The following is a 24,221-nucleotide window of genomic DNA, read 5'->3' as shown; positions in this document are numbered from 1 at the left end:
GGAGACTTAAGGGTTGCCTGCACACTGCAGGTAACCCAGCATAAAAAGGAGCTCACAGCTTGGTGTCCTCACTCAAGGAGCTGCAAATAAAGGGGTACAGGTCTACACAGTTTTAGTATCATACCCTACCTCGTGGAGTCATTACTAAAGGTGCCTACATACATTAGACAGAGAGCTGTGGAGGCTGGGTCATTGAATATATTTAAGTTGGAGATGGACAGATTTTTGAATGATACGGGAGTGAAGGGTTATGGGGAACGGGCAGGAAAGTGGAGTTGAGGCCAAGATCAGATCAGCCATGATCTTATTGAATGGCAGAGCAGGCTCAAGGGGCCAAATACATAAAAACATAAGAACATAGGCAATAGGAGCAGGAGTCGGCCATACGGCCCCTCGAGCCTGCTCTGCCATTCAATAAGATCATGACTGATCTGATCATGGACTCAGCTCCACTTCCCCGCCCACTCCCCATAACCCCTTATCATTTAAGAAACTGTCTATCTCTGTCTTAAATTTATTCAATGTCCCAGCTTCCACAGTTCTCTGAGGCAACGAATTCCACAGATTAACAACCCTCTGAGAGAAGAAATTTCTCCACATCTCTGTTTTAAATGGGCGGCCCCTTATTCTAAGACCATGCCCCCTAGTTCTAGTTTCCCCCATCAATGAAAACATCCTCTCTGCATCCCCCTCATAATCTTATACATTTCGATAAGATCAGCTCTCATTCTTCTGAATTCCAATGAGTAGAGGCCCAACCTACTCAACCTTTCCTCATAAGTCAACCCCCTCATCCCTGGAATCAACCTTGTGAACCTTCTCTGAACTGCCTCCAAAGCAAGTATATCCTTTTGTAAATATGGAAACCAAAACTGCACACAGTATTCCAGGTGTGGCCTCACCAATACCCTGTATAACTGTAGCAAGACTTCCCTGCTTTTATACTCCATCCCCTTTGCAATAAAGGCCAAGATACCATTTGCCTTCCTGATCACTTGCTGTACCTGCATACTATCCTTTTGTGTTTCATGCACAAGTTCCCCCAGGTCCCGCTGTACTGCAGCACTTTGCAATCTTTCTCCATTTAAATAATAACTTGCTCTTTGATTTTTTCTGTCAAAGTGCATGACCTCACACTTTCCAACATTATACTCCATCTGCCAAATTTTTGCCCACTCACTTAGCCTTGGCCTACTCCTGCTCCTATTTCTTATGTAGGAGGCCATTCGGCCCGTCGAGCCCGTGCCGGCTCTCTGCAGGAACACTTCAGCCAGTCCCACTCCCCCTTGGGAAGTTTGGGATGGATGTCAGGAAGAACTTCATGCAGAAAGTGATCAGCATTTGGAATAGTCTCTGGGGCCGATGACTGGAGACAAATGTAAGTTTTTCATGCTGGATAGAAGAGCTAAGATGGACAGAAAGACCTATTTCATGGGTATGTTTTCAAATCCCTCCATGACCTCACCCGGTGAGGAGGGAGCAGGAAATCAGCCAGAGTTATCTTTGTTGGAAATGCATGCGTTAACATCTGGTGAGAACAGGTTTGGCTTGGCTGTGATGCTTCTCATGGATGAACAGCCTACTGACTCTCTAGGCTTATGCATGGCGAATAGCCTTGCATCTACCTAGCACCTATTTTGTCCTCATGTGAAAAGTGCTTCATAGTCACATTTCACTCAAGCAACATCACTAAAACAGATGATCTGGTCAATCAAAATTAATTTGTGTGTTTTTATATATTCTAATCAAACTATATTAACTTATTTGGAAGGATTTTTTTTATTGGCTGCAATGAATTGACCCAGATGTTTTCAATACTTGTTAACAAATAGATCCATTCATTCTGGATACACCATTCATGTCTAGTCAAGGTTGTCAGGGGATTGACAGATGCAGGGAGGTTGTTTCCCCCGGGCTGGAGAGTCTAGAACCAGGGGTCACAGTCTCAGGATAACGGGCCGGCCATTTAGGACTGAGATGAGGAGGAATTTCTTCACTCAGAGGGTGGTGAATCTTTGGAACTCTCTGCCCAAGAGGGCTGTGGAATGTGGGTCTCTGAATATTTACAAGGCTGAGATCGATAGATGTTTGGGCTCTAGGGGAATCAAGGGATATGGGGATCAGGCGGGAAAGTGGAGTTGAGGTCAAAGATCAGCCATGATTATTGAATGGCGGAGCAGGCTCGAGGGGCTGAATGGCCGACTCCTGCTCCTAATTCTTATGTTCTTATATTCTCTTATGTCAATAGTCCCTGCTTATTTTTTTATTATTTAGCTACGTGGTTACATTTAGGTTAAAGCTTTTACCAAGTTCCATCACTGTGTTGTCACCATTTCCTTCAGACCTTTCTCTGTCAGTTCTTGTTAACACACCATTGTTTATCAAGCTTTTGTTTCCCTCTGGTATTCAATCCATTGGTAATTATGGAAATTGTGCCCAGTGTGGCTCAGTGGGCAGCACCTTCACCTCGGAGTCAGGAGGTTGTGGGTTCCTAATCCCACTCCAGAGACCTGAGCACATAAACATAGAAACATACAAACATAGAAAATAGGTGCACGAGTCGGCCATTCGGCCCTTCGAGCCTGCACCACCATTCAATAAGATCATGGCTGATCATTCACCTCAGTACCCCTTTCCTGCTTTCTCTCCATACCCCTTGATCCCTTTAGCCATAAGGGCCATATCTAATTCCCTCTTGTATATATCCAATGAACTGGCATAAACAACTCTCTGCGGCAGGGAATTCCACAGCTTAACAACACTCTGAATGAAGAAGTTTCTCCTCATCTTAGTCCTAAATGGCCTACCCCTTATCCTAAGGCTATGTTCCCTAGTTCTGGACTTCCCCAACATCCGGAACATTCTTCCCACATCTAACCTGTCCAGTCCCGTCAGAATCTTATACATTTCTATGAGATCCCCTCTCATCCTTCTAAACTCCAGTGAATAAAGGCCCAGTTGATCCAGTCTCTCCTCATATGACAATCCAGCCATCCCTGGAACCAGTCTGGTGAACCTTCGCTGCACTCCCTCAATAGCAAGAATGTCCTTCATCAGATTAGGAGACCAAAACAGAACACAATATTCCAGATGAGGCCTCACCAAGGCCCTGTACAACTGCATTAAGACCTCCCTGTTCCTATACTCAAATCCCCTAGCTATGAAGGCCAACATACCATTTGCCTTCTTTACCGCCTGCTGTACCTGCATGCCAACTTTCAATGATTAATGAACCATGACACACAGGTCTCGTTGCACCTCCCCTTTTCCTAATCTGCCGCCATTCAGATAATATTCTGCCTTCGTGTTTTTGCCCCCAAAATGGATAACCTCACATTTATCCACATTATACTGCATCTGTCATGTATTTGCCCACTCACCTAACCTGTCCAAGTCACCCTGCAGCCTCTCAGCGTCCCCCTCACAGCTCACACCGCCACCCAGTTTAGTGTAATTTGCAAACTTGGAGATATTACACTCAATTTCTTCATCTAAATCGTTAATATATATTGTAAGAGCTGGGGTCCCAGCACTGAGCCCTGTGGCGCCCCACAGTCACTGCCTGCCATTCTGAAAAGGACCCATTTATCCCAACTCTCTGCTTCCTGTCTGCCAACCAGTTCTCTATTCACATCAGTACATTGCTCCCAATACCATGCACTTTGACTTTGCACACCAATCTCTTGTGCGGAACCTTGTCAAAAGCCTTTTGAAAGTCCAAATACACCACATCCACTGGTTCTCCCTTGTCCACTCTGCTAGTTACATCCTCAAAAAATTCCAGAAGATTTGTCAAGTATGATTTCCCTTTCATAAATCCATGCTGACTTGGACCGATCCTGTCACTGCTTTCCAAATGTGCTGCTATTTCATCTTTAATAATTGATTCCAACATTTTCCCCACTACTGATGTCTAGGCTGACCCTCCAGTGCAGTACTGAGGGAGTGCTGCACTGTCAGAGGTGCCATCTTTCGGATGAGATGTTAAATCGAGGCCCCGCCTGCTATCTCAGGTGAATGTAAAAGATCCCATGGCACTATGTCAAAGAAGAGCAGGTGAGTTATCCCGGTGTCCTGGGCCAATATTTTTCCCTCAATCAACATCACTAAAACAGATTATCTGGTCATTATCACATTACTGTTTGTGGGAGCTTGCTGTGCGCAAATTGGCTGCCGCATTTCCCACTTTACAACAGTGACTGCACTACAAAAGGTACTTCATTGGCTGTAATGGGACGTCTGGTGGTTGTGAAAGGCGCTATATAAATGCAAGTTTTTCTTTCTGTTCCATCCTGCAACTGCACTCACACTAAGTTAGCGTCAAGATCAGCAAATTTACTTAAATTAGCTATTGGAATTCAAGCTTTTTGTCTCAATGTGTAAAGTTGTGAAATTCACTGGCGTTGTTGTTGCTGGATGTAGCACATATGTTTCCCCTCCTTTATCCATGTTCTCACACAGGTTGTCTGACCCACTCTGAACTACCTCATTACTGATTCGTCGTTCCAATGAGCCTTCAGTATCTCACAGACACAGGCGTGATTCCAAGCTTCCAATTTATCCTCATCAGTCTTTCAGCTTGATACTTTACATTCATACTGTAAGTCCTACAGTAATATATCATCTGATTTTGCCATTGATTCTAATGTACTTGTTCAATCAAACCTTGCTAGTTTTACCAGTTTGAGTTTGCGTTGAAATGTGTGTCACTTTTTTGCAGTAACAATGACAATCTCAATCCCAATCCTAATTCCAATGGCAAAGCTATTGGGCTAGATATTTCCCAGCCTTGCGCCCGTTTTTTCGGCAATATTTTACCTTTTTTGACAGTAAAAGATGCTCACCTAAATTGGCCAAAGTTGTGCGCTGGCAGTTTTGAAATACCGCTGAAAAGTGGACCGCCGTCATGCAACGCCAAAAAAAGCGATATCGCTTTAAATTGGCCGTTCGATGCGCCCGCAATCCACGCGGAGGAAACCCGCCCGAGAAAAGCCCGCGTTGCAGGCCCAGAAACAGCAGTAAGTATGAAGTCCTGCAAAAAAGGTAAGTTAAAGTTTTAATTTTTTAATTCTTTTGCATCAATTACTTAATTAAGAGTCTTGTGAATGTTTTGTGATTTTTGATTTTTGTTTTTTGCTATATTTTTGTGCGAGTTTTCCCCCTTCCCAGGACCTGTCTTTTTAGCGGTAATAGGCCTCGGACTAAAGTTGGCCAGGACCGTGGTTTCTGTGTAATTTTATTTGCTCAAAAGCCTAGACCAGCGCAGAAATTAAATGGCTTGGATGTTGATGCAGGAATACATATATAAATGGGCACAGGATCTGAACTATGTCATCCAATTTCAAAACATTGTCCCATCGGGCACATTTTGTTGCCCATTTTATACCTTTAAAAAAATAGCGGTATTTTTAAACGGTATTTATGGCGAAAAATGCTGAAAAGTACTGCTATCGCAAAAAGACCAATTTCTAGCCCATAAAACTTGAGGTAATCAGCTGGTCAAATCGATGTTGAAAATTGAGCCCTTTCTGGGGTATTTGTTACATTTATCTCAATTTGTAGAGTTAATTCATGCAATGCTCTTGATTGATCTTAGTCAGTGGCCCAGAAGGAGGGCTGTGCCTTGTGTATTATCAATGCTCGGTCAGCTCCGCTGGGCAGGCCACATCTTCCGTATGCCCAACACGAGACTTCCAAAGCAAGCTTCAACATGGCAAGCGAGCCCCAGGTGGGCAGAGGAAATGTTACAAGGACACCCTCAAAGCCTCCCTGATAAAGTGTAACATCCCCACCGACACCTGGGAGTCCCTGGCCAAAGACCGCCCTAAGTGGAGGAAGTGCATCCGGGAGGGCGCTGAGCACCTCGAGTCTCGTCGCCGAGAGCATGCAGAAACCAAGCGCAGGCAGCGGAAGGAGCGTGCGGTAAACCAGACTCCCCACCCACCCTTTCCCCCAACCACTGTCTGTCCCACCTGTGACAGAGACTGTAATTCCCGTATTGGACTGTTCAGTCACCTGAGAACTCACTTTTAGAGTGGAAGCAAGTCTTCCTCGATTCCGAGGGACTGTCTATGATGATGATGATGACCCAGAAAGTGAATATATATTTTGATTTAAAAATATTCAAACTTTTTTTTTATGTATAGAGTATCTTCAACTCTCAGTTTCCTGTCAATTTCATGAGACCCAACACATAGGCCTGAAATTGCCCTTGGCCTGGATTGGGAGCGGTAACCTTCAGGGGCCAGGACTTTCAATTAAAGGGGTGGGCCGCTGCACACTCTGCAGGCCCTTTGGTGGCTGCCACTGGGCCATCAGGATCGCGATCGACCGAGCCAGCGGTCCCCACCTAAAGCAGAGCGCCGTGCTGCACGATGGCCGCCCAGTCACTGTAAGGGCCGCCATTGTCGGGCCGACACAAGATTCGGCCGACAAATAAAGATGGCGGCCCGGAACACTAAAGGGCCCCCCTTTAAGGGGCATCCTGGCGGCAGATATCCGTCAGCTTCGCGATCCATGGGAAAATTTCTCCCACGGGGCACAAAGGGGTGGACTGGGGTGCGGTTGGTGATGTCATCGCCGGTTGCGTGCTGGCCGGTGGCGACACCCCCCAACCTTCTGGGCAATTTCCCAGCAGGTGCCACCACCCCAACCCCTCCCAGGCAAAAACGCCCTCGTGCACCATTAGCACCCCCCCGGAGGCACTAACAGGGCTATAAAACGGGCAGTTCTGCCCCCATAATGTGAAATACAATTCTACGGAACTACCGAAACAAATCTGCATGGCTCTCTCCATCTACCATATCCAAAAACAAACAGACAATGTAGATGTGCTTGAAACCACTGTGTAAGTCGAAATGTTGGGTCCTGCAACAATGTTTTGAAATTGGATGACATAGTTCAGATCCTGTGCCCATTTATATATGTATTCCTGCATCAACATCAAAGCCATTTAATTTCTGCGCTGGTCTAGGCTTTTGAGCAAATAAAATTACACAGAAACCTGAATTAACTACACCATTTGAGACAGTACACCAATGAAGCTTTGACACTACAAGTGATCAGTGAATTCTCGGGCAGTAACTCAATTCATGAGCTCACAATGTCAGTAGCGACAACAACTGAGCCACGTTCTTTACAAACATTTGAACCCCTCAATGAAATTGTCATTTTACTTAAAGGTGGCTGTTCTGGTTAAACTATGTGTAAGATTTGGAACTTTCTACGCAACAGACATGTGTTTGATGTGAAAGCCATTTGAAAATGAACATGATGCACATGTCAATGAGATATTACTGATATGATGGTATCGAGCCTGCGCACATCACATTTCTGACCACAAAGCTGATAGCATAATTGAATCACGTGAATTTAATTTTAACTTCGAAATAGTGTCATGGGATCTTTTCCGTCTACCTGAGAGTAGACGGGGCCCGGTTTAACATCTCATCTGAAAGACGGCACCTCCGACAGTGCAGCAGTCCCTCAGAGCAGTTCCTTTGTAGCAGTAATGAACTCTTTATTTTAAGGCAGTCTATGGTGTCAGTGACAGGAGAGTGCAAAAGTACATTCAAAGGTGAGGGTCTTAATAATCCTGGGATGAGAGAGCTGTCCCATGAGGAGAGAATGAGTAGATTGGGCCGATACTCTCTGGAGTTTAGAAGAATGAGAGGGGATCTCATTGAAACATACAAGTTTCTGAGGGGGATTGACAGGGTAGATGCTGAGAGGTTGTTTCCCCCGGGCTGGAGAGTCTAGAACCAGGGGTCACAGTCTCAGGATAAGGGGTCGGCCATTTAAGACTGAGATGAGGAGAAATTTCTTCACTCAGAGGGTGGTGAATCTTTGGAATTCTCTGCCCCAGAGGGCTGTGAATGCTCAGTCTTTGAATATATTCAAGGCTGAGATTGATAGATTTTTAGAGTCTAGGGGAATCGAGGGATATGGGGATCGGGCGGGAAAGTGGAGTTGAGGTCGAAGATCAGCCACGATCGTATTGAATGGCGGGGCAGGCTCGAGGGGCCAAATGGTCGACTCCTGCTCCTAATTCTTATATTCTTCCAGGGCAGGGGGTGGCAAGGCAGCGATGCTGATGAATGAAGGTCCAGAGGGCAGGGGCACGGTGGCTGAAAGAGCACGGAATGCAATGTCGGCCAGTATCCATGGGCCGGAGGGTACACACAGAGACACAGGGCAAGAGTCGTTCAGGGAGGCAAGGAACTTCAAGGACAAGGAGAAATTTGAAAGTGTGGATGAGAACCTGAAAGCATGATGGTCAATTCATTGCAATTCTGGTCAGTTGACGGAACGTGGTGATGACAGGATAATTGTCTTTCTATAGTGTAATGTGGCCAAGTTTGCTGAGGATACAAAGATAGGTCCACAAGCAAGTTGTGAGGAGGACGCAAAGGATCTGCAAAGGGATATAGACAGGCCTCGTGAGTGGGCACAAATTTGGCAGATGGAGAATAATGTGGGACAATGTGAGGTTATCCACTTTGGTAGGAAAAATAAAAAAGCAAATTATTATTTAAATGGGAGAGAGATTACAAAATGCTGTGGTCCAGAAGGATCTGGAGGTCCTTGTGCATGAAACACAAAAGGTTAGTATGCAGGTACAGCAAGTGATCAGGAAAGCAAATGGAATGTTGGCCTTTATTGCAAAGGGGATAGAGTATAAAAGCAGGGAAGTCCTGCTACAACTGTACAGGGTATTGGTGAGGCCACACCTGGAGTACTGCGTACAGTTTTGGTCTCTGTATTTAAGGAGGGATATACTTGCATTGGAGGCTGTTCAGAGAAGGTTCACCAGGTTGATTCCTGAGATGAGGGGTTTGTCTTAGGAAGATAGGTTGAGTAGGTTGGCGTTTAGAAGAATGAGAGGTGATCTTATTGAAACGTCTAAAATTCTGAGAGGATTTGACAGGGTAGATGCAGAGAGGATGTTTCCCCTCGTGGGGGAATCTAGAACTAGGGGCATAGTTTCAGAATAAGGGATCGCCCATTTAAAACGGAAATGAGGAGGAATTTCTTCACAGAGGGTTGTAAATCTGTGGAATTCTCTACCCCAGAGAGCTGTGGAGACTGGGTCATTGAATGTATTTAGGGTGGAGATAGACAGATTTTTGAGCGATAAGGGAGAGTCAAGGGTTATGGGGAGCGGGCAGGGAACTGGAGCTGAGCCCAGGATCAGATCAGCCATGATCGTATTGAATGGCGGAGCAGGCTCGAGGGGCCGAATGGCCGACTCCTGCTCCGATTTCTTATGTTCTTAAGTACTGTAGGTGGATAAATAGGTAGATTATAAAAATAGATCAGCTGGCAGGCAGATAGATATATAGCGCCTTTGATTTTTGCTTTCACTTTGCATTTTCTGTGTATGTATTCTTTATAAACTGTCCACAGTGGCGTGTCTGCGAGACATGAGAATAGCACCTTGTCTAGTTTGCTTGTATCTTGGTGTGGGTGATGTGTATTATTTTGACAGCAGTTGGACAGAAATGTCTAGTTCGAATCCACTAGGGAATTTAATGAACGCGTTTCACTGGAATATAGTGACACGTGGGCCATTGCTGTTCTCAGTGCTAGCGACACTTTTTTTTTTCACCATTTTGACGGAGGAACGGCTGTTAACATTTGCTACGAGTCCTGGTGTTTACATCTGATCAGGAACAGGTTGTCATGCAAATGTTAAAACTCTCCAGTATCAGGACGCCAAGCTGCACGGCCTAAACTGGGGAAATATTTCACCAGAGAACACAGGTCCGGCACAACTTACACGTCTCAAAATGCTTCGAGTATGCGGAACAAAATAGAAAACATGGGGTTCTCCTAAGATCTCATCATAGGCAGTCCCTCGGAATCGAGGAAAACTTGTTTCCACTCTTAAAATGAGTCCTTAGGTGGCTGAACAGTCCAATACGAGAGCCACAGACCCGGCCACAGGTGGGACAGACAGTGGTTGAAGGAAAGGATGGGTGGGGAGTCTGGTTTACCGCACGCTCCTTCCGCTGCCTGCGCTTGGTTTCTGCATGCTCTCGGCGATGAGACTCGAGGTGCTCAGCGCCCTCCCGGATGCTCTTCCTCCACTTAAGGCGGTCTTTGGCCAGGGACTCCCAGATGTCAACAGGAAAAGTACAAGTGTTTTTGTAACAACAAAGCACAGTACACAAACTATACTCGACGACCATAAGTAGAGATGACCAATAAGCACATTAACAATTAATGGCTTTGTTACATTTTAACATATCTGAAAAAAATACCGGTGCCCTTGACCTGAAAGTTAGACAGCGCTCCTATTTATTGCAAAGCAACGCTGTGTTTCCAGTAAATTGAATGTCTGAGAGTGTGGGGTGTGTCATGTGACTGAAGTGGATGACACACTGCCCACAGTATCCCCTGGGTAGCAACCTCCACAGTGAGGAAACTGATGATCACGCTCCCGAGGATCAGAACCACAGCAGCAGTCATCTCCATTGAAACCCGTTAGGGTTTAATGATTTCCATACATCCTCGTCGGACTATCCACGCTACCAGATTATTTGCAAAATTGTTTTATTTTTAAAAAACACCCAAAGAGAATTTCAAACCGTGAAGGTTTTACGGGCAAGCCTTGTTTAAAGGAAGGGATGAAATGGTTTCGAGTTCTTAGAGGGTCCTTGGAGAGTTTGGCGCTCTGCGTTCTATGCTGGAGAAGCCATGATGCATTCTCCACAACGGCAACAGTAACAAGGCATTCAAAGGAGTACTCTGCAGCACCCTGCTGGGTGCAGTATGAAACTACCAGGGCCTTGTGTGAATGGTAATATATTCTTAAAGTGGCAATACTCTTCTTCTTTCAGGCACCATGACTGGAATCCGTACAATTCGTTTTCCCTCTCTGTCCTTAACAATAATTATTATTTTCCTAACCATTGTTATCAAAGTTCCGGCTGCCCAATAGTTCTGTTGCTGGCAGACCACGTTTTTCTTGTGGAGGGTGGGGGCGGTTACAAACTTTGTATTTAGGGGTGATTTAGAGCAGGAATCTGCTCCTGACAGGCTCACTGTCTCTAAGGAAGGATATACTTGCATTGGAGGCTGTTCAGAGAAGGTTCACTCGGTTGATTCCGGAGATGACGGGGTTGACTTATGAGGAAAGGCTGAGTAGGTTGGGCCTCTACTCATTTGAGTTCAGAAGAATGAGAGGTGTTTTTTTTTAAACTTATAAGATAATGAGGGGTCTTGACAAAGTGGATGCAGAAAGGATGTTTCCACTCATAGGCGAGACTAGAATTAGGGGGCAGAGTCTTAGAATAAAGGGTAGCCCATTTAAGACTGAGATGAGGAGGAATTTCTTCTCTCTGAGGGTTGTAAATCTGTGGAATTCTCTGCCCCAGAGAGCTGTGGAGGCTGGGCCATTGAATATATTTAAGGTGGAGACAGACAGATTTTTGAACGATAAGGGAGTAAAGGGATATGGGGAGCTGGAAGGGAAGTGGAGCTGAGTCCATGATCAGATCAGCCATGATCTTATTGAATGGTGGAGCAGGCTCGAGGGGCCGAATGGCCGACTCCTGCTCCTATTTCTGATGTTCTTATGGGAGGGAGCGAAACAGTGTCAGGGTAAAGTGTCAGAAGCAGAACAGTTTGACCAGAATGGGAGCTAGAGATGGAACTAGAGCTCACGTTACAATTATGAGGAGAGATTGTGTAGACTGGGCCTATACGTTTTGGAGTTTAGAAGAATGAGAGGTGATCTCATTGAAACATACAAGATTCTGAATAGGATTGAGGGCTCTAGAGGTTGAGTCTCTGAATATATTCGAGGCTGAGATCGCTACAATTTTGGAGTCTCGGGGAATCCAGGGATATGGGGATCGGGCGGGAAAGTGGAGTTGAGGTCGAAGATCAGTCATGATCTCATTGAATGGTGGAGCAGGCTCGAGGGGCCGAATGGCCGACTCCTGCTCCTAATTCTTATGTTCTTGTGTTAATTCCAACGACCGATGGAGGAGTAACATCAGCGGGTCTACAATGCCAAAGGCCCAAGATTTTCTGAAGCTGTGGTGGAGGTCACGTTGGCAGAGATAAGGAAGTGCAAGGCTCTTGAGCACCCAAGGAAAGAACCCCCAGACGTTGATGGTTCAAGCAGTTTGATGGCCCAGTGACACCTCAACTATCCCGTAAATGGACTACAGTGCTGTAAAGGTTCTAGTGACCTCACCAACTTGGCCAGGGTCAATGAAGACACGAATGCAGATACTAAAATAATGCTGGAAGCATTGCTCACACCTCCACAGTCACGGTGTAAAAGAAGAGAAGAGAGAAAGAAAGAAATAAAGAAAGAAAGAGAGAAAGAGAGAAAGAAAGAGAGAGAAAGAAGAGGAAGAGAAAGAGAGAGAGAGAGAACAAAAGAGAAAGAGAGAGAGAAATAGAGAGAGAAAAAGAGAGAGAGAGAGAAAGAAGAGGAAGAGAAAGAGAGAGAGAGAGAACAAAAGAGAAAGAGAGAGAGAAATAGAGAGAGAAAAAGAGAGAGAGAGAGAGAGAAAGAAAGAGAGAGAAAAAGACAGAAAAAGAAAAGAGAGAGGAAAAGGAAGACTTGCATTTATATAGTGCGTTTCACGATCACTGGACATCCCAAAGTGCTTTACAGCCAATGAAGTACTTTTGGAGTGCAGTCACTGTTGTGAAGGAGACAAGTTATTAAGTAGAAGAAAACCTCACCAATCAGCCACAGCCAAGTATTCCTCTCCCACCTCGCCATCCTCTCAGATCACATTTCCTGCAGCGTTGGAATGGAAAGTGGCCAGTTGCCTGATTGTCTGCACCTGGAATACTAATTACAATAAAATATCTGCAGACGTCAAGATGAAATTAAATTGTGAATGAATCTGTGGCCTGTCTAAATCATGTGTTAATTTTTGTAAAGAAGAATTCCGTGGACAGTATGAAGGGCTCCCTGTGATATATCCAGGCACCAGCAAGATTTAACAGTCCCAAATGTCTTGTCAACTCGTTATTTGTGCAATGCTTAATGACTGACTTGCATAATGTCACTGTAATGAAACATAGAAACATAGAAACATAGAAAATAGGTGCAGGAGTAGGCCATTCGGCCCCTCGACCTGCACCATCATTCAATAAGATCATGGCTGATCATTCCCTCAGTACCCCTTTCCTGCTTTCTCTCCATACCCATTGATCCTCTTAACCGTAAGGGCCATACCTGACTCCCTCTTGAATATATCCAATGAACTGACATCAACAACTCTCTTCGGAATTCCACAGGTTAACAACTCTCTGAGTGAAGAAGTTTCTCCTCATCTCAGTCCTAAATGGCTTACCCCTTATCCTAAGACTGTGTCCCCTGGTTCTGAACTTCCCCAACATCGGGAACATTCTTCCTGCATCTAACCTGTCCAGTCCCGTCAGAATCTTATATGTTTCTATGAGATCCCCTCTCATCCTTCTAAGCTCCAATGTATAAAGGTCCAGTTGATCCAGTCTCTCCTCACATGTCAGTCCAGCCATCCCTGGAATCAGTCTGGTGAACCTTCGCTGCACTCCCTCAATAGCAAGAACGTCCTTCCTCAGATTAGGAGACCAAAACTGAACACAATATTCCAGGTGAGGCCTCACCAAGGCCCTGTATAACTGCAGTAAGACCTCCCTGCTCCTATACTCAAATCCCCTCGCTATGAAGGCCAACATACCATTTGCCTTCTTCACCGCCTGCTGTACCTGCATGCCAAATTTCAATGACTGATGTACCATGACACCCAGGTCACGTTGCACCTCCCCCTTTCCGAAACTGCCGCCCTTCAGATAATATTCTGCCTTCATGTTTTTGCCACCAAAGTGGATAACCTCACATTTATCTACATTATACTGCATCTGCCATGCATTTGCCCACTCACCTAACCTGTCCAAGTCACCCTGCAGCCTTTTAGCATCCTCCTCACAGTTCACACCACCACCCAGTTTAGTGTCATCTAATGCATGCATCTGTGAGTATGCTCTCAGCTTTGTAGATCTGTTGGACCCCCGGCAACCACATTTTAATTTGATTTTAGTTTCGTAAAAGTTTAATTAAAAATTTGTAGGTTCTAATGCCCTTGCCAAAAGGGGGCGCTTGATTTTAGTTTTATAAAATATTTGTAGAGCTGTTGAGTTGTGAGTGGCTTAGCCAGTCACATGATGTTCACAAGACCCAATAAGACCCCAGCCAGTTGGGTTCGGGGGATCCACGATGGGGCAGGTGGTTGTGAGCCTGGTGGATCAACTGGTAATGTGTCGTGTGATTGTTAAACCTTTGCTAATAAACCAATGTATTGCTATGAATTCTTAAGCAAAGAATCCATGAAGCAAAAAGTTTTGGGGAATGAAGCTGGGCAGGTATTAGTGGGAGAGCACTTGGGTGCCAATGACCACAATTCAGTCAGATTCAAGTTGGTTATGGATAAGGACAAGGATAGGCCTGGAATAAAAGTCCCGAATTGGGGAAAAGCTAATTTTGCGAAGTTAAGGAGTAATTTGGCCATGGTGGACTGGAAACAGCTACTTGTGGGTAAATCAGTGTCGGAACAGTGGGAGGCATTCAAGGAGGAGATCTGGAAGGCTCAGGCCAAACATGTGCCCTTAAAGAAAAAGGCTGGGAAAAATAATTCTAGAGCCCCCTGGATGTCTAGGGACTTACAGGGGAGGATAAAGAAAAAAAAAGGGATGCTTATGTCATATACCAACGGCTAAATACTTAAAAATCTATAGAGGAATATAGAAAGTTAAGAGGCAACATCAAAAAGGATATTAGGAATGCTAAGAGAGAGCACGAAAAATTCTTGGCTAGTAAAATTAAAGAAAACCCTAAGGTGTTGTATAAATATATTAAGAGTAAGAGGGTAACTAAAGAAAGGGTAGGGCCGATTAGAGACCATGAGGGTAATCTTTGTGTGGAGGCGGAAGATGTTGGCAAGGTTCTGAACGAATACTTTGCATCTGTTTTCACAAAGGAAAGGGGCAATGCAGATACTGCTATCGAGGAGGAGTGTGATATTCTGGTTGAAATAAACAGTGAGAGAGGAAGTATTAAGGGGTTTAGCAGCTTTGAAAGTAGATAAGTCCCCAGGCCCAGATGACATGCATCCCAGCCTGTTGAGCGAAGTAAAAGAGGAAATAGCAGAGGCCTTGACCATCATTTTCCAGTCCTCTTTGGATTTGGCATGGTGCCGGAGGATTGGAGGACTGCTAATGTGGTACCCTTGTTTAAGAAGGGAGAAAGGGATAGGCCGAGTAATTACAGGCCTCTCAGCCTAACCTTAGTGGTGGGAAAATTATTGGAAAAAATTCTGAAACAGGATAAATCTACATTTGGAAAGGCAAGGATTAATTAGCGATAGTCAGCACGGATTTGTTAAGGGAAGATCGTGTTTGACAAACCGGATTAAATTTCTTGAGGAGGTAACCAAGAAGGTCGATGAGGGTAGTGCGTACGAAGTAATACATATAGACTTTAGCAAGGCTTTTGATAAGGTACCACATGGTAGACTGGTCATAAAGTTTAAAGCCCATGGTATCCAGGGCAAAGTGGCAAGTTGGATCCAAAATTGGCTTGGAGGTAGGAAGCAAAGGGTAATGGTTGATGAATGTTTTTGTGACTGGAAGGATGTTTCTTGTGGTGTTCCACAGGGCTCAGTACTGGGTCCCTTGCTTTTTCTGGTATATATCAATGATTTAGATTTGAATATAGGGAGTATGATTAAGAAGTTTGCAGATTACACTAAAATTGGCTGTGTGGAAGATAATGAAGAGGAAAGTCATGGGCTGCAGGAGGATATCAATCTACTGGTCAGGTGGGCAGAGCAGTGGCAAATGAATTTAATTCAGAGAAGTGTGAGGTGATGGTGATGCACTTTGGGAGGGCTAATAAGGAAAGGGTATACACATTAAGTGGTAGGCCACTTAATAGTGCAGGTGAACAATGGGACCTTGGAATGCTTGACCACAGATTCCTGAAAGTAGCAGGCCAGGTGGATAAGCTGGTTAAGAAGGCATCCGGAATGCTTGCCATTATTGGCCGTGGCATAGAATATAAGAGCAGGGAGGTTATGCTTAAATTGTATAATACTTTGGTTCGGCCACAGCTGGAGTACTGCGTGCAGTTCTGGTCGCCGTATTATAGAAAGGACGTGATTGCACTAGAGTGGGTGCAGAGGAGATTTACTAGGATGCTGCCTGGAATGGAGAATCTTAGTTATGAGGACAGATTGGATAGGCTGGGCTTGTTCTCATTGGAACAGAGGAGGTTGAGAGGAGACCTCATTGAGGTGTACAAAATATTGAGGGGCCTGGACATAGTGGATAGTAAGGGTCTATTTCCATTGGTGGAAGGGTCTATTACGAGGGGGCATAGTTTTAAGGTGGTTGGTAGAAGATTTAGAGGGGATTTGAGGGGGGGCTTCTTTACGCAGAGGGTTATGGGGATCTGGAACTTGCTGCCTGGAAGAATGGTGGATGCAGAAACCCTCACCACTTTTAAGAGATGGTTGGATGGTCACTTAAAGTGCAGTAACCTGCAGGGTTACAGACCTAGAGCTGGTAATTGGGATTAGACTGGATGACCTTTTGCTGGCCGGTGTAGATATAATGGTAAGTACTGCAGGGAATCGAATACGACCAGGGTGATCTCCTGGACTAGTGTCGATCACCTGGATGGGTCGGAGAGGAATTTTCCCAGATTTTTTTTCCCCAATTGGCCTGGGTTTTTAATCTGTTTTTTGCCTCTCCCAGGAGATCACACGGCTCCGGTTGGGGTGGAGTGTAGAATGTTTCAGTATAAGGGGTGTCGCAGTTGTGTGGGGCGGACTGGTTGGGCTGGGTGCTCTTTGCCTTTCCGCCATTGTTCATTGTCCATAGGTTTATATGTAACCTTCAGGGCTGCTGACCGAGGGCCGTGTGGCTCTTTGTCGGCCGGCACGGACACTATGGGCCAAAATGGCCTCCTTCTGCGCTGTAGTTTTCTATGTTTCTATTACAGTCACCAGCGGCTGCTGAGAAACACCCAGATGCTGTGTTCCACATTCAAAGCCGCTGATAATATCTTGCGCTGATTTGGAAAGAGACTGCAGCTCAGGTTCGAGCAGCTGGTATATCTTCGTTGCTGCATCTGGGGAGTAACCACAGCCTTCTCCGATACAGCCGACAAAGGAAGCTCCAGGCAGGACCTCTTTGATGTGTTGACCCTGTCAGTGGATACCTACAGGTTGGATGCTGCATGATGTGACAAGTTCCTGGCATCCGTCTGATCTCCATCTTCTGTTTATCCTCATCCTCAAAGCACCCGAGCAATCCAATGCCCAGTGGGAAATCCATTATTTATCTAAGCAAAACTCTTGCTGGGAGAATTCAGCACATTACCTTTCAATACAAAGATTTATTACAGCTTTCAAATATCGCAGGTAACTTCCAGCTAAAACCGTGTTGCTGGATTGCTATCCTGTGACCTGGGACCTTCCCCACGCCTTCTCTTTTAAAAAAAAAATTCAATCACAGGACGTGGGCGTTGCTGGCTAGGTCCAGCTTTATTACCCATCCCTAACTGCCCTCGAGGAGGTGGTGGTGAGTGGCCTTATACAACTGAGTGTCTCGCTGGGCCATTTCACAGGGCACAATGCTGTGGGTCTGGAGGCAAATATCGGCCAGACCGGGTAAGGGCGGCAGATTTCCTTCCCTAAAGGACATTAGTGAACCCGATGGGTTTTTACGACAAACTGGTAGTTACATGGTCACTGATACTAGTTTTTTTATTCCCGATTTATTTAATTAATTTGAACTCATGTCTCCAGATCATTAGTCCAGGCCCCTGGATTACTAGGTCCAGGAACATAACCCCTGTGCTACCGTTCCCAGTATGCTGGGATAGTGTTCAGGCCCAGTACTGCCCACCTGTATAAGTGGCAGTGATGTGCAAGTGTGGTTAATGGACAATAAGTCAAGGAAATCTTGTGGAAGTCTCAACCCTTCCCGACCTCATCTGCCTGCTTGGGGATGGGCCGTGGGTGGGTGGCTCGAAGTTACAGGGAGGAAATCGTGGACATTTTTGGAGGGCAGTGGTTTGGCAGAAGATCTCACCGCCCCATTTTCACTTGCATTTTAAATAATGTCTAAATGAGCCCCTTTACCACATTACATTAAGGAATTGCTGGGTTGTCTGAAATGTTCATATAAGCCGCCATAAAGTGGCACAATAAGTAAACAACTGCTGCTTCTGGGTTTGTATTTTTTGGCCAATTTCACAATTTCAGTTGATGTTAAAGGCTGTACTACAGAAAGGGAGGCAATACATATGGTTCATTGAGGCCACATTATTTCATTGACTGCTCTGGCAATGGAATGTTGTCAAATATTTAATTTAGCAAAGAAAGAAAGACTTGCATTTATATAACGCCTCTCATAACCACCGGACGTCCCAAAGCACTTTACAGCCAATTAAGTACTTTTGGAGTGTAATCATTGTTGTAATGTGGGAAACGCAGCAGCCAATTTGTGCACAGCAAGCTCCCACACACAGCAATGTGATAATGACCAGACAATCTGTTTTAGTGATGTTGATTGAGGGATAAATATTGGCCCCAGGACACCAGGGATAACTCCTGCTCTTCTTCGAATTGGTGCCATGGGATCTTTTATATCCACCTGAGAGAGCAGACAGGGCCTCGGTTTAACATCTCATCCGAAAGACAGCACCTCCGACAGTGCAGCACTCCCTCAGCACTGCACTGGGAGTGTCAGCCTAGATTTTTGTGCTCAAATCCCTGGAGTGGGACTTGAACCCACAACCCTCTGACTCAGAGGCGAGAGTGCTACCCACTGAGCCACAGCTGACACTAGAAGCACATGTTATGTGGCTTGTGTAAAGAGTTAACAGAGGAATTGAAGCTTCATGCTGACACACGTTGAGTACTGTTAGCGCCAGTGAAGATTGCTCTCACCTGCTACCGGTGCTCAGGAGTGGCGCTTTACTAAACAACAATACCTTCTTCAACCTACAATCAACACAACAATAAAACAGATTATCTGGTCATATTCACATTGCTCTTTGTGGGAGTTTGCTGTGCGCAAATTGGCTGCCGCGTTTCCCACATTGCAACAGTGACTACACTCCAAAAGTACTTCATTGGCTGTAAAGCGCTTTGGGATGTCCAGTGGTCGTGAAAGGCGCGATATAAATGAAAATCTCTTTCTTTCTTAACCTGGTGTCAGAACTGCACATGTACAATTGTGAAAAGATATGTTTGCAATATGTAATATAAAAATAGCTGACAGAATGATCAGAGAGAACTATTGCCTTTCCATAGGTGTCTTTCCACTGAATCCGTTCAGGACCCGACTGGCTTGGGGCTCCCTGTAATTGCACAGGTTGCCCGGTCCCAGTGCCAGCCTTGCTGATGCCAGGGTAAATGTTGGCATTGGTCAGTTGACGAGATCACAAATAATTGCTCCAGTTGCTTTGCTTGGCTGTTGGCATCGCTACAGCCACTTCTAAACATCCCTTCGATAGGAACAGCAATACCTTGAGTTTATGTGGCAAGTTAACAGGTCGGAAAACATTCCAAGGCCCTTCACAGAGGAGTGAGCAGAAAAACAGATGCCGGGCCAGCAAGAACCAACGGCGCATCCTTTGCCAATATTAGATTTCCCAATGGTTTGGGTGTGACTGTGGCCAAGAACCCATCTGTGCATCCTCGGTCATGAAGGGGATAGATTAAGGGGATCCACCCGAGAAATATTTCCTTTGTGAGGGTTCCTCACCTCATACTGCCTTGCTACCAACCCAGCTAGCAACATCTCTGCATGGCTGCCTGCAGCATTGCCTGGACACAACAAACTACCTGGACTTGCCAAAGAGTAAAGAATGATTGGGTTACTCAGAGGAGGCAAAGACATTCAATTAATATACCGATTATATCAATTGCCAGAATATCAACCTCATGCATGTGCCAATGTTTTTGGCAATACCGTGACTCATTTATACATGCAAATTCTCAACCGATTATGGGTTGCTAGGCAAGAGCTTAACTTGCAGAATGCAATATTTCTGATAATGTTAAGCCATTCTTTTGAATTTAAATGATGTGTTTTGGTGGTACAGCTCTTGACTTTATTGGCAAATCTCCTAAGCTAAGCACAGCAGAGGTCTAATGGACCTCCCGGTATCACAGGAACAGTCAGAGAATGTACTTCTGGATAATTCAGAATGTAATGTCCCCGTGAGATACTGAGTGGAGGCCAAGTGCTCCTCCACAGAGAGGAAGGGGAAATCAGAGGCACCAGCACCCTGGACCAGTCTCAGTATTCGAACAGCCCATTGTACAGAAACAAATACAGAACATGCTGGAAACACTAAACAGAGGAGGGTAGTGTCAGCCGTGGCTCAGTGGGCAGCACTCTCGCCTCCAAGTCAGATAGCTGTGGGTTTAAGTCCCACTCCAGGAATAAAATCTAGGCTGACGCTCCCAGTGTAGTGCTGAGGGAGTGCCGCACTGTCAGAGGTGCCGTCTTTAGGATGAGACGTTAAATCGAGGCCCCGTCTGCTCTCTCAGGTGGATGTAAAAGATCCCATGGCATTATTTTGAAGAAGAGCAGGGGAGTTATCCCCGGTGTCCTGTGGCCAATATTTATCCCTCAATCAACATCACTAAAAACAGATTATCGGGTCATTATCACATTGCTGTGTGTGGGAGCTTGCTGTGCACAAATTGGCTGCTGCGTTTCCCACATTACAATAGTGACTACACTCTAAAAATACTTCATTGGCTGTAAAGCACTTTGAGACATCCGGTGGTTGTGAAAGGTGCTATATAAATGCAAGTCTTTCTTTCTGAGAGACAGGTTAACATTTTGGGTGCACGAACCCTTCACCAGAACGGCCAAAGGCACACCTGAAACATTGGGCCAACAATTGCGCTCGGAGCCTTCCCACGGGCAGATGCATCTGACTGAAAATGTTTTTAACGAAAGTACCTGGTGGTCCCGGAGAATGAATACCTCCGGCCTGAGGCCTAGAAGCGCAGCCCAGCGTATGAGCCCGCGCAGCCCAGCGTATGAGCCCGCGCAGCCCAGCGTATGAGCCCGCGCAGCCCAGGAACATAAGCACAACCTGGGATCACGTGGGCCTGGACCACCAATCACAATGCAGTATTCTCACTGATAATAATGGTGAGTTCCACGTGACAGTAATGGGAGCTCGTACAATGAGAAAACTCCCAAAACATAGAAACACAATAAATAAAAAAAACTCACATATTGAAAATTACTTGAAATTGAATTAAATTAAATGTTTTGGGAAAAAAATTATTTTTTTGAAAATGTTTTAAAAATGTTTTAATACCTTAATGGACAGGGTTTTTAATATAAAAATTAATGATACAATTTAATCCATCTTTTAAAACACTTATGCTTGTAAAAGCAGGCCTTACATCTATTTTTACCAGGCAAGAGTTTTAAGGACATTCGCGGGGCAAGTGTTGGGCAAATTGCCCAACTCTCGGCCTGCAAAGGCTCTTCTCCTGGGGATGAGTGCGATCTGTCAATGCACAGGCCAGGGCCATATCATTCTGCATTAATACTCACCCTGGCCTTTATTTTGAAGCATTGTCTAGTTGCGACACATGATGGTGCTTCAGTGGAATTCACAAATTGCCCTTATATTTGCGCAGTAACGCAGCCAGTAACCCTTTCCCCTCTGTTTGAACAAAGTCTGCTGCTGGGTTCTTTCATTGTGACAAGTGGCTAAATTTTGTTTTAATTCGTTCTGGGACGTGGACGTCGCTGGCAAGGCCGGCAGTTATTGCCCATTCCTAATTGCCCCTTGAGAAGGTGGTGGTGAGTTGCCTTCTTGAATACAATGAGTGCCTCGCTGGGCCATTTCAGGGGGCAGTTAAGAGTCAACCCCATTGCTGTGGGTCTGGAGTCACATATAGGCCAGAGCGGGTAAGGGCGGCAGATTTCTTTCCCTAAAGGATATTCGTGAACCCAATGGGTTTTTATGACAATCCGGTAGTTCCATGGTCACCATTACTGACACTGGCTTTTTGTTCCAGATTTATTTAATTAACTGAATTTAAATTCCCCAGCTGCCGTGGTGGGATTTGTATTCATGTCTCTGGATCATCGGTCCAAGTCTCTGGATTACTGGTCCAGTAATATAACCACTGTGCTACCAAACCTGATACAATGGTCCTGAATATAAATTCAGGAATCACAGTTGTCTGTGCATCAATACCCATCTTAAACTTCACGATGTGATTTGTGAAACAAGGAGATAAACACAAGCCAATTAGAGTTCCTACAGATCTCAGTACCTACGAAAAACTATTGGCGGGGAGAAATTGGTGTCCTTTGCGCCTCCGATTAGCACCTCCAGGGGGCGATAATGGCTTACCGATCGGGCGCAGCAAAATTTTCCGATGCTTGCGAACTTCCATGGTGGGTTAGTGCTGGCGATAAAACTTACTGCCTCGACCTCCTGCGCCCGGAGATTGTGACATCATCCAGTGTGCAACGCCCGGTTATCGCCCCGGATGTGATATTCGCCCCCGCTGCAGCATCGCCGGGTGTCAACAGCGGCAGGAGGCATCGTGAGCTCAGCGGCAATTAAAGGGATTGGTGGACAGGCAGGCCAAAATGTAATAATGTCTTCAAAGTGCTGTGTTTTCATGCTTTCCCAGCCCGCAACTGATCAGCCCTGCGCTCTCTCAGGATGCTTGGGATCGCAGGTGCCGTCTCCAACCATTCCCGGCCTTAGCCTCCAACCACCTCAGCAATGGCCCCTCCCTTTACAACCAGCAGTGCCGCATGGAACATTGCTGAGCGCTCTGCCGTTACCACCCCTCTCACTCCCCTTAGCGCTCCAAGAGAAGTGGTCGCGCTGGATTTAGCTCCACTCTCCTGGAACGCTAAACTGGAAGTTCGCTTCGGATTCAACTGTGTCACCCGCTGCGATACGTTTACGCTCCCGCAAAAGTTATCGCCACAAACGGGATGCCACGCAATTTCTAGCCCTTGACATTTACTTTTATTATTTATTTTCACCGGTCCTTCTGAACATTCATTCTCAAATTTATGTTTTTATATGTCTTCAACTTTATTCCCGTCCATTTCAGCAGTGCGAGATTTTCGTGGCATTCTAGTCAATTTTGCATGATGCTGGATTTGGTTTAATTTTTAAATGTTTTGAGATTCTCAGGTGGAGAAGTGCTTCAATGTGACATTCGGTGTGAGCATGGATATCGCAGGAGGGCTTTTACTGCAATTCACCACATGACGATCAGACCTTTTTTTCCAATTGCTGGTGCCCTCTGTCGACTGCCTTACTTGTCGAGGTGTTTGACGTATTTTTTGAAAAGTTAAAACATCTCTCCTGGCAAGTCTTCTTGCATGATTAGTTGGAATTCGCACTTTTATTGTATCCATAACTTGCTCATACTCACAACTTTTAAAGCCTGTCCTCAGGTCTGAGAGAAAATTTGCAGAGTTTTCATCCACCTTTTGCCTGCTGAAGATGTGACTCTGCAAAACAAAAATTTCACTGCAACGGGATTCATGTCCAAAGCAATAGAACAATCACTTCTTTCTCATTTTCCTATAATGCAAACACATTGTATAGATATTTCCATTGCCTTTTCCCCAGCACCGTGCAAAGAAGGTTGTGACAGGACAGATGCACCAACGTCAGTGTTCTCACTCAGGCCAACATCTAAGCATTGACCACGCTCGACCAGCTCCGCTGGGCGGGCCATGTCGTCCGCATGCCCAAAACGGGACTCGCAAAACAAGTGTTCAACTTGGAGCTCCGACACGGCAAATGAGCCCCAAGCGGGCAGAGGAAACGCTTCAAAAGATTCTTTGAAAAAGTGCAACATCCCCACTGACACCTGGGAATCCCCGGCCCAAGACCGCTCAAAGTGGAGGAGAAGTATCTGGGAAGTCCCCGAACACCTCGAGTCCCTTCGCCGGGAGCACGCGGAATCCAAGTACAAACAGCGGAAGGAGCGCACGGCAACCCAAGCCCCCCACCCACCCGTCCCTCCAACCACCGTCTGCCCCACCGGTGACAGAGACTGTAGGTCCCACACTGGGCTCATCAGTCACCTGAGAACTGGTGTTAGTGTGGGAGCAAGTCATCCTCGACTCCGGGGGACTGCCTCAGAAGAAAGAAAGGCGTTTGAAGCAGTGCACCTTCT

At 45.6% G+C, this 24,221-nt stretch overlaps 1 long non-coding RNA gene across 1 annotated transcript in view; it reads right to left on the bottom strand.

Annotated features, from left to right (window-relative positions):
• Positions 1–23,436: 23,436 nt before the first annotated feature.
• Positions 23,437–24,221, bottom strand: part of LOC139279263 (uncharacterized) — a 32,848-nt gene continuing 32,063 nt past the window's right edge. The window contains exon 3 of the long non-coding RNA XR_011596433.1: positions 23,437–23,547. This is a non-coding gene — a long non-coding RNA (uncharacterized lncRNA). The remainder of the gene's footprint in view (positions 23,548–24,221) is intronic.

This window comes from Pristiophorus japonicus, chromosome 14, assembly GCF_044704955.1.
Source record: "Pristiophorus japonicus isolate sPriJap1 chromosome 14, sPriJap1.hap1, whole genome shotgun sequence".
NCBI lineage: Eukaryota > Metazoa > Chordata > Chondrichthyes > Pristiophoridae > Pristiophorus > Pristiophorus japonicus.
Note: the sequence above shows the minus strand (reverse complement) of the source record. Positions and strands in the feature narration are given on the sequence as shown.